Source organism: Triturus cristatus, chromosome 2_2 (assembly GCF_964204655.1).
Source record: "Triturus cristatus chromosome 2_2, aTriCri1.1, whole genome shotgun sequence".
NCBI classification, from domain to species: Eukaryota; Metazoa; Chordata; class Amphibia; order Caudata; family Salamandridae; genus Triturus; species Triturus cristatus.
In genome coordinates, this window is record NC_140582.1 from 861,632,900 (window position 1) to 861,642,655 (window position 9,756).

Below are 9,756 nucleotides of genomic sequence, written 5' to 3' on the forward strand. Positions count from 1 at the left end.
AAACGTGGTCCTAACTATAACTACCTACTGGCGACCGCCAGTAGGTAATATATATATATATATATATATATATATATATATATATATATATTTAGCCAACAAAGGAGGATTACGACGCACTCAGGGAAGTTCAAATAAACAGCTCTTTATTTCCACAGTCGTCTGGCAACACCACTACGCGTTTCAACTTTCGTCTTCATCAGGTGGTTGCAATCTGCCGTGCCTTTAGTCTAGTGCTTGGCATGCTGGTATTTATAGTCCAGATACAAGTATTAAAGGAATAGTCCATTTTTAATTAGCTAAGTGCTTGAAAACGGCATTGTGATTGTTCTTTTTATTAGGCTGTAAACTTCCATGCCCTTCCTCCACTTTCTAACTTGGGCCGCATCGGTGCTTGAAAAACTTCAGGATCGCTTCTCACCTCAATTTCTCCAGTGAGGCAGTCCTTTGCATTGGAGTCACGTAATGCGGGTGATTGAAGTCGGGTCCTCCGGTTCCCTTTGTCTTCAAGTGCTGAGTGCACCCCGCAGGAGATATGTATCTCCCCGCCTTCTCCAAACTCCTTTTACATGCACCGGGCGCTGCAGCTCTTGAAAATATTAAACAGCAAAGCGTGGTCACAGCGCTCTGTGACCACGCTTTGCTGTTTAATATTTTCAAGAGCTGCAGCGCCCGGTGCATGTAAAAGGAGTTTGGAGAAGGCGGGGAGATACATATCTCCTGCGGGGTGCACTCAGCACTTGAAGACAAAGGGAACCGGAGGACCCGACTTCAATCACCCGCATTACGTGACTCCAATGCAAAGGACTGCCTCACTGGAGAAATTGAGGTGAGAAGCGATCCTGAAGTTTTTCAAGCACCGATGCGGCCCAAGTTAGAAAGTGGAGGAAGGGCATGGAAGTTTACAGCCTAATAAAAAGAACAATCACAATGCCGTTTTCAAGCACTTAGCTAATTAAAAATGGACTATTCCTTTAATACTTGTATCTGGACTATAAATACCAGCATGCCAAGCACTAGACTAAAGGCACGGCAGATTGCAACCACCTGATGAAGACGAAAGTTGAAACGCGTAGTGGTGTTGCCAGACGACTGTGGAAATAAAGAGCTGTTTATTTGAACTTCCCTGAGTGCGTCGTAATCCTCCTTTGTTGGCTAATTATTCAGGGGTGTGTGGTCTTTTACCCCAACGACGCACCAGCAGATGAGCGCGCCGCTCTGTGACCACGCTTTGCTGTTTTATATATATATATATATATATATATATATATATATATATATATATATATATATATATATATAGCCACCAAGTAGTTATAGTTAAGATTGCTTTTCCATAGGAAAAGCGTTTTTTGTGTTGCTAATAACTTGACACCATTTGATGAATCTCCACTAAACTTTCCATAAAGGTGACACTTTTTTACTAGTTTGCACAAGGAAAGTTTTGGGGTGATCCGTCAAGTACGGGCCAAAAAATAAATTGGGTCCAAAAACGCAAAATCCCTATTCATTTTCCATAGACTTCTTGGAGACGGGCTATCACAAAAACTGCTGACTGGAATTACACTAAATTTGGCAGGAAGCTACATCCTTGACCCCAGAGTGTTATTTTTGTTATTTGGTGCAAATCTGTACAGTTGTTTTTGAGAAATGAAAGTTAATAAATAATTGTATATCTGGACAGTTTTGGCCGCCAAGAGACTCAAGAGACTCCTGCAGGAGCTCTAATTTAAAAATAGAGAGTTCTGATTGGCCCATGGAGCTTAATTTCCTTTGGGCCATCTCGCTACCGTGGGAGTCAGATTCCCATGGCAGCGAGCGCTCTGATTGGCTGCCATCAACATCACAGAAATGTTGCTGGCAGCCATTACACGACTCAGGGAATTTGTCCCATCTCCTGAAGTAAAAAATGTAAAAGTAACATACGGAGACAGGGTAGAGATACCCTGACCAAAGGCCCCATTGGGGTACTCAGAAGAACCCTCCTGGGGCCAAAAAGAGAGAAGAAAAAAAAAAAATCGGCAAACATTGCAGCAATCCTGCGAGACTACTGCAAGATTGGAAAAAAAAAAAAAAAAATGGTGGCCCGGTCCATGTTCACTAAGTTTATGGCCTGGTAAACCCACCACTGGGGCTGTATTCATAAGAGGGAGGGGCCACACTCCCTGAGCCTCCAGAGGCCCTAGGGAGCACACCCCTGATGCTGAAATTAGTGTAAATGGAGTGGGAGAGCAGTGTAGACCCCTCCCCAATCCTCCAGAGGTCCCGGGGAGGCCACCCCCATGGCCAAAATGCTTCCACTGTGGGAGGCAGGCCACCCAGCCCCTCTCCCCAGGCCTTTAAATGCTGTGGGGAGCCCGCCCCCAGGGCCAAAATTACTTAAAACGGAGAGGGGCTGTGTGCCCCAACTCCCCGAGCCATTAAAGGCCCCTGGGACCCCATCCCTTAGGGCCGGCTCACATACTATGTTCTGGGTAGCCCACCCCTGAGACATAGCAGTTACTCTGCCCACACAGGCATGGCAGGGAAACCTGTGTTTGCTCTCGCTTGGTGGGAGAATTTTCAAAACTCCCGCCAAGTGGGAGAAAACACCAAGTCCGCTCCCAGCGAGTGGGAACTTTAAAAATATTCCTGCCAGCTGGGAGAGGACTTTTGATCTGTTTCAGGGCAGGGAAACAGATTAAAATATTGCTCCTGCTGCAGGGAGCAACATTAGTAGCTTCTCTCTCTGAGCGGGAGCAATGCCGGCTCCTGCTGCATGCCCCGGCGGTCACCAAGGAGTATAAGATGGGTGCCCTGGGTGGGCACCTTTTAATGATAAGGGCCTCGGGACATGGGGTCCCCGGGACCAATTTCGGCTCGAGGAGGGGGGCCGCACAGCCCCCCACCACTTTATTTAAATGAGTGGCCCTGATGGATGGATCCCCAAGGTCTAACAAAGCTCAGGGAGGGGGCCTCCCTTAATTAAAATAAATGGCCTTGGGGGATGAGGTCCTAGGGCCTAACAAGGCCTGGGGAGAGGGGCCATGTGGCACCGTCCCCTTTAATTTTAGTAATGGGTCTGTGGAATGGAGTTCCCAGGGCCTGACAAGGCTTGGGGATAAGGGCCATGCGGCCCACTTTCTCTTTAGTATTAGTAATGGCCTTTGGGGATGGAGTCTCCAGGACCTAACAAAGCTCGGGGAGTGGTGCCACATGGCCTCTTCTCCTTTCATTAAAAAAAGGCCCTGTGGATGGAGTTCCAAGAGCCTAAGTAGGCGGGCCAGGCAGACCCTCTCCAGTTTAATTTAAGTAGTGGCCTATGGGATGGGATCCCCAAGAACTAATAAGGCTTGGAAGGGGGGCCACGTAGCCCTCCCTCCACATTAATTTCAGTAATGGCCCTGGGGTCCACAGGGTCCAACAAAGTTCGGGGAGTGTGGCCACATAGCCCCGCTCCCCTTTAATTAAAAAAACTGCCCTGGGTGATAGGGTCCCCAGGGCTCAGTAAGGCTCCGAGAGATGGGCACGTGGACCCTTTCCTTTTAAAAAACATAAGGTCCTGTGGCCACCACGCACAGCATTTGAGATGTCATCAGTGATGTCATAACTGATGTGAGAGAACATGTCATGAGTGATGTAATATGTGAGGTCATAAACAGTGCAAGGTGAAGGCACGAGTTACAGTTAGGTCCAGTGGCGTAGCTAGGGGGGGGTCGTGGGGGCGGTCCGCCCCAGGCAGCACTATTTTGGGGGCGGACAGAGGCATTCAGATAAGGCTCGGCTTGCTTTCGTGGACGGGCAGAGAAGGAATCGGACTCGGGCAATGTCCTCTTCTTTTTTGTGCTGGCAGCTGTCCCCCCCTCTCTCCCTATTATTCCCTCTCTTTCTGTCTTGCTCCTCACTTACTGAAAACCGTAACTTGAAGAAACGGTTCACAACCTCTTTCCTTCTTTCATTTAGTTGCTTTCCTGTGAAATGGATCCAAAAAAGAAAAACACTCTTGCGGGAAATGCCCTTTTTCTGACATTTTTCTATTCCAAAGTACTGCAGGATGGAGAGAAATAGAAGGTTTTCAATATGAAAAATAAATACATAACTAAATAAAGCAAGACAGAGTGGTTGCAAAGTGGCCAGATTGGTTTTATTCACATCCAAACACATCAGCCTCACTTTACAGACTTTGCAGTGAAGCGCTACTTTTGTTTTCTCGTCTTTCTTTGAACAACATTGTTGTCCCCAGGTGGGGAAGTGCACCATTCCTGGAGGTACTGCAATACCTGGTTGATGGGTGGATTGGAAAACAAAATGTGTACCATGGCTCTGTTTATGGATATGGTCTTTTTAAACCATACTGCTTACGTTTATTAAGGATATAAGCAATGGACATTGAAACGGTTCCCTTCAGGGCCCTGTAGTCATGTCCTTAACTTTTCAGGTAAAACCACTCGCTGATTTCTGAATAGTGGGTGAGAGATCATTAAGGTAACCATGTTGTTTCTGCTTACATTTCACATGTTTCATTAATCTTGCATTCCCTATGAGTGTTTGCTTTTACTTTCTTTTTTTTTAGGCAGCATATTACTCTTATCAAATGCATAATTTGAATTGAGCCACATCCAAGTGTTTATAGCGGGCACAAGTAGGTTATAGCTGAAGGCAGTGCGAGTTTCTCTCAGTGGGGCAGTATGGTGTTCAGTGGGGGAGAGGATGTGGCACTATGGCCAGAGCTGTCGAATTTGAAACTGGGGAACTGGGTTCAGCCATCATGACCAGTCCACCAGACCACTCTACTGAGGGAGCATATTCCCATGCTAGACCTTACAAGGCCCCACTAGACCTTAGAAGGCTTGATGTCTTAGTTCAAGCAGGTGTACCCTAGTGGTGTCAATTGTGAGTTAACCTTGAAGGCCTGTCCACCACAATCCATACTGAAGTTCATCTCCAGTCTTGCGGGCATGCCTACGAAGCAACACACCCTAAAGCAACAGTGATCCAGTCACTGTGACTCTGTCACTGAGGTCACATGAACCCTGAGCAGGTTAGAGCAGTGCAAACGGTGTGACCGCACTGGGTATCTATTTCAGGTGGGTGCGTAGTGTTTGCAAGTATATTATGGTTTTTAAAAAACTTGCTGCCTCCTTCCTGGCCTCCAGCAATTTTCAGAAACAATAAAAATGTCATGATAACTTTGGTGATTAATGTACTTCCTAGAAAGAGATCTGAGTTTTGTCTAGTGGAAGGGTTGACTCCTGGAAAGGTAGCACAGAGGGTTAATGTGCCTAATGCAAAGAACATGTACCATGCAGATCACAAAGTGCACTGCTTTAATGGGGGGACCATGATGAATGCTCATTTAATGTCAGCTGTAGATGATGGATCCCTGAACAGTGTCATGTATGTGCATGTTTGCATTGTGCTGAGGGAATTACCAGGTAATTGTTCACGCAGCTCTCTGATGGATGTCACATGCGGTTTTCTGAGTCCCCAGATAGATCATGCAGTCTGTGTATTCTCTTTTGTACTGCCAGTCACCGGTGTATTCAACTGTGTAGCCTTGGACAGTGTCATGTATGTGCATGTAGCTTGCATGATCGAGGTAACTATTAGCGGCGATACTACGTGTCTCTCGGTCCTCTTTCAAGTGCTTGCCGTCCTTTTTCCCCAGCAACCCCCCACCCCAGGGGCGGCAATCTGAGGGATAGCCCCGGGCGCCACAAGCTCTAGCTACGCCTCTGGTTAGCTCTGCTCACTATAACTGGTGAATTTCAGTGTTTTTTAGTTCAAAATGTTAATTTTGTCACAAACATATTCACCTAACTATAACATTACTTTAACCTGTGTTTTTTTCTGCGAATATATATATCTATATTGATTAAAAAAAAACACAATTAGAAATCAGTTATGGCTTAGTGAACACAAAAGAGAAAAAAAGCCCTGAAATTCACCGTTTATGGTGTGTAATGCATATTGCACACCATAACCCATGCCCACACTATGTTTAGCTTTTTGTAGACAGACTTTTTTTTATTACATGACACCGGCTAAGTGGTATATTGAGCGTGGTGGGGTGAGGCATGAGTTATCATATGCATTGTACCCCATACCTTGGAATTTCAGGGCTTTTCTGAACTTGTGTTCACTGAATCATAACTGTTCTTCAACTGTGGTTTCTTTAGTGAATTTAATGACCTTTATGATGTGCTGCATGTGCCTCACATGTACCCATTCTGCACTGGACATGAGTTTTAGCTAAGCTCTGAGCTCAACCCACTTCTGTGGTCCACAGCGGGAGATGGTCATATGGCCTGCCTAGCCTTGCACTGGTCTTAATTTGCTAGCTGCTAGACTTCACACAAACTCATCAAAAATGCAAATATGTTGGTGAATGTAACTTTTATTGCCCCTGTTTATCTTTTTTCCTCATCTGACAGATCTGCTAAAAATGTGATATTGGCACAAAACTGGATATATCATTAGCAAACCAGTCCTTCAATGTATCTGCTAAATCTTGAGCAGATTTGTACCACAGTGCCAATGTTATTAGCCAATGAACACATTATTGCCTCTGCGTTTTAACTGGCCTCTCTTTTATGGATCTGCATGAATTTAAAAATACCAAGGTAAGTTTAAACAGTCTAAATCTCTGCCAGATTGTGTGCATTTCCACCAAAGATTGTCAAAGTTATTAGTATATCATATATATTTTTTACTGCCCTCTTTAACTTCGTCACCTCTCCCACCAACTGGATCTGCATGACATTGGCACAAATCTTGGCATACGCATAGAAAACTAATCCTTCAAAGCTTTTGCCACATTTCGAGTAGATTAATCACATAGTGCCAAACTTATCAACAAATGAACACTTTATGCCCCCCCCCCCCTTTGTTTAACTGCCCTCCTTGGTGGAGCTGTATGAATTTGAAAATACCAAAAGTAATTTCAAATGATTAAGTATCTCCAAATGTCATGCACAATCATCAAACGCAGTCCAAGTTATAAGCAGATCAACAAATGGCTTTTGAACTGACAAAATATGCAAAAGTGTAAACCCCAGCCTGGCCCTTTTTAAATATCTCAAAAACTACTAAACGGATTTAGACCAAACCAATAAACACACACTTTCTGAGTAAGTTTATGCCAGTCTGCTGTAAATCTGTTTAGGTAGAGCAACATTTCCTACAGGTGTTAAGATGAGAATACACATCTTATTTTACCCACGTCTTAATTTTGTTACCCTGCACAGAAGTGCACAAAATTAAACATTTGGTGCAGATCCATTGGGGAGGGGGCGTGGAGGGCAAAGTAATAGTCACGTCGAAAAGTAGCATTTCAATGGAAAGTGTGGCTGAACTATAACTGCACAGTGGTGACTGCCACCGTATAATATATAATACATATGCATAGATGTAGTGTGTAATATCACAATTGTTGTGTGGGGAGGAGTCATGACTCGCAGGAGATGAATGAAGCCTTTAGTGAGTTGTGATGGCCCTCTTCTCCCTCAACAATGCCTTTGGTGCATCTGCGTGATATGGTTTGTGTCATGGCATTTTTTCATGTGTATTTCATTTAACAAAAATGTATTTAATACAAATGAGAATACAAGGGGTTAAATTACTGTAACGAGGTAAAATGACATTGAAGAGACCTGGAACTATTAGGAAAGTTGTTTCCCATATAAAGTAGCTGTTACACGAAAACATCAAGGTAGTTAAAAGTATTTGTATGTCAATTTTGCTGTGCTGTGGTAATATATGTGAATTTGACATTTGGTCTGGAGAAATAAATGTGTGAATGCACATTTATTAATACAGTTGCTCTGAATAACGTGTGTAAGGGGGTCAACATTTATTTTCATTGCTGTGGGATAAATAAATTATTTATGTTATTTATAGAAACTAATAAAAACACATTCACAAAGCTATCACCGGAGTGCAGAGGTCTCCTCTCATTCATGTTCATTACCACAGTCCATCCAACTTGGCTTGAAACCTCTACAATGTGAGTTCACCTTGCTGCAAATATTTAACCCCTTCTATCCTGGTTTCGGGTAAAAACCATTTTTTTTTAAAAGAAATAGACATTAAAAAAATGACATGGCATCAACAAGCTAATCTGAACCTTTTGACTTATGTGGGCCCCTACGGAATCACTAACAGAAACTGGACACCTCAGCCTAAGCGAATTTTTACAAAACAATACACAAAACTACAACAACAAGTATACATCAAGCAAATACCCAAATCCTGAAATTTTTTATTTAATTCACACACAAAAATATATATAATAAAATATACAAAAATAAAAAAATGAAATTGAACAGGACGCTTGGAGCTTCTCAGATGTTTTTTATTTCTAAAAGACAAAGAAATATACTTGACTCAAGCTTATCACTTTGCCTTTTACCTCCTAATGCATGCAATGAGCTACCAAATTTACTGTACCTGTGCTACTCCCATGAATCCAGCTAAGATTACCAATTTAATCTCATCAGTCAATTTCAAATTTCTTCAGTCACGAGGATGTTCAAATGCTCAATGTTTACGATTAGCTTTTTTATTTATCTAAAATGTAATAGTATGCTAATGTTATTTAATTTTTTCCTGCAGACCCCCTGAGTAGGCATCGTGGCCTGCCAGGGGTCTCAGCGCCACGGGTTATGAACCGCTGGCATAAACTACATATATATTACACAGAATGTAATGTGCCATTTATTACCATTGTTGTGGGAGGGGAGAGGCAACATGACCCACTCGAGGCCGTTTCTCTCGTGTCACGGCTCCTCTTCACAGACATTAATCGTAATAAATACCGAGTCTGACAAATTAAAGGGACCATCCTGGGACGAGAAAGGAGCAGATCATTCTCTTCTTCACTTGAAATCACCAATAGTAAATATAGCGCAGCAGCGCCACCGAGTGTCCAACAGCCTACATTGCTATAGCCTTCCTTCCACGTTCACAAGTTAATAAATGCCCTGGGGCGTATAAAAATTTCTTCTCCGAGTACAGTTTACCAACCACGTGACTTGAGTCCTTATGAGTGTGTGATCCACCAATCAGTTTTATTTAAAAAAGTAAGTTTGAAGAAAATAAACTAAAACTACGTGCATGCGGCATGCCAACTGTTTAACCAGCAGCAAATCACAGACATCTATCAGCGCCGGGACAGTGCAGCACCAGGGTCGCGTATACTAACCAGAGCTCCAAAGAACAGCGAAGAAGCTGTCCATCAAGTCAGGCTGGCATCAGCAAGTTACGTCATTCCAGGAGAAGGTATTCCAGTTTGGGATGCCTCGCTGCGTGTCTCAGCCCCGCACGTCTCCCTCCAGCAGGCGGTGCTCCCTTGGGCCAGGGTCTGCGTGCGGCCTGTGGGCATCGGTGCCCAGGGTTGTCAGTCCAGAAGAGGTTGGTTATACGGATGGCACCTGGCGAGTTTCCCTAACAGAGATGCACTTTCAGCTCAGCTGTTTTCCCGGCGTTGCCATTGCCGGTGCCGCGCCCCCTCGCCCCTCCCTTCCAGCCGCCACGTAGTCAGGCAAAGGCTTTCTCTGGGAGGGCGGGGAGTGGAGCGGCCGCGGCCTGGCCCCCCTACACGTCACCAAAGGGACAACGAGGGCTGACCCAGGCAGGGTTCGCCAAACAGGCAACTGACTGGCCCAAGTCCCTTCTCAGGCGGCCAAACTGCGGGCCTTGAGCCCTGGGCTGCCTCGCTCTTGTAATTGCGATATTAGTCTAGGAAAGCGAGTTCTTTAGTGAAAAGTTTCTACTTAA

The 9,756-nt window shown here is 44.4% G+C and overlaps 1 protein-coding gene across 1 annotated transcript in view; it reads right to left on the reverse strand.

Annotated features, from left to right (window-relative positions):
- Nucleotides 1-9,550, reverse strand: part of FAM114A1 (family with sequence similarity 114 member A1) — a 199,670-nt gene extending 190,120 nt beyond the window's left edge. The window contains exon 1 of the mRNA XM_085642273.1: nt 9,182-9,550. The gene's annotated coding sequence lies outside the window, so the exon portion shown is untranslated. The remainder of the gene's footprint in view (nt 1-9,181) is intronic.
- Between the last annotated feature and the right edge of the window lie 206 nt (nt 9,551-9,756).